Source organism: Olea europaea, unplaced genomic scaffold (assembly GCF_002742605.1).
Source record: "Olea europaea var. sylvestris unplaced genomic scaffold, O_europaea_v1 scaffold25962, whole genome shotgun sequence".
In the NCBI taxonomy this organism is placed as follows: Eukaryota; Viridiplantae; Streptophyta; class Magnoliopsida; order Lamiales; family Oleaceae; genus Olea; species Olea europaea.
The window spans coordinates 1-1,558 of NW_019244274.1; the positions used below are offsets into that span (position 1 = coordinate 1).

The window sequence follows — 1,558 nt, forward strand, 5'->3', positions numbered from 1 at the left end:
ACTCTTAATGTGAAACTGAAGCTGCTCAAGGAAATTGCTGAAGTGAGCTAGACAGGATTCCAGTGCGTTCGGAACTGAATTGCTGAAGCCACATGAAGACTTACTGGTATAGATTACTTCTCATCGCCTTACGTCCATTTATACCTTCGTGCCTGATGTGCGTGCCTTTCCTTTCCAGAGAGGTCCGATACAATTTATCAGTGGTTCTAAGTTGCCCTTCAGTAGTGAGAAACTTGATGAACCACTGTATTCCCGCACCCAAACAAGATAAGGAGAAACAATCTGATTCTGATGCGAATTTTGAAATACTAGATTTTCCAGAAGTTACTAAGTCAGTCAGTAGAAGTGTTGCTGAAGAAATCAGTTAGCAATGCTAGTAAATGAATGTGTTAAACAAGGAACTAAAAGTGTCACAGGGATTGCAATATGCAAGCTAAGTAGAAGACTTCTTCTTGCTGAAAGAAGAATTACCGCTTAATGGAAATCACATTTGGAGATTAAAATAGTTGACTGAAGTTCAGATTTGTATTTACTGAAGGACAGCAACCAGAAATTACCTTCAAGAGCTTTAGCAGATACAAAGACATATTGTGGGGACAGAATAAGGTATTATCAACTTCTAATGCCAGTAAAACTTGCCTGGGTAAATGTTAGGAAATTAGAGTTTTGAATTTTTTAACTTTACATTATTTCTACGATCTAATAAATTGTATCACTTTGTTAATTTTCAGATTTAAATGCATCTTTTGGTTCGACGGATGTGTTTTCCAAACAGGTCGCAAGAGTTCAAGAAATTTTCTTTTGAAGAACTAGAATGAGATATTCTGATTTAATTTTGTTTATTGCACTTTTAAGCATATATTGCTCTTAGTATTTAATATGGACGGAACATAATTATATTTCTCAAGTGAACAGTTACATTTGTATATTTCTGCAATACAATATTGATACATGATTTGAATTTATTATTGGGATGATTATTGTTCATATTTTTAGTCCATTGATATTGAATATTTATATTTGACAATTAAGAAATTATGAATGCTTTGTATACATTACAATAAAAAAAGCTATTTAAAATATATATTATTTCAATAAATGCTATAAATATTAAAAAAATTATGATGAAAAAAAGAGTTCTTATGTGTTTTCATGCCCGTTAGAAGAAGGATTGTTATATTGTTTCGGTATAAGAATGCTATTAAGGACGTAATCATGACAATTAAAGAATGTTATTATAGCCAAAATTATAACCAAAAAAATGCTATCAAAATAAAAAAGATTACACAAAAGGAATGCTAGAAATACTAAAATTATGACAATCACAAAACGTTATTAAAGGTTTTTTTATAATACTTTATAATAGCAAAAAACGTTATAATAGAGGTAAAACTTCTAATAACACCACCTATGATAGCATTTTAAAAAATGTTATAGAATATGGTAGACAGCATTCTTTGCAAACTATAGATGATATCTACAAGTCAAATGGTTTCAAGTGCTAGATTCTCCATCAATTTAGCCAAGGATGCATGTCACTTTGTTACCATATCCAACT

General features: G+C 30.9%; 1 long non-coding RNA gene across 1 annotated transcript; it reads left to right on the top strand.

Annotated features, from left to right (window-relative positions):
* Window positions 1-965, top strand: LOC111382975. Its single transcript, XR_002700658.1, has 3 exons — window positions 1-106; window positions 179-606; window positions 732-965. It is a non-coding gene; the product is annotated as an uncharacterized LOC111382975 (long non-coding RNA).
* Window positions 966-1,558: the final 593 nt, after the last annotated feature.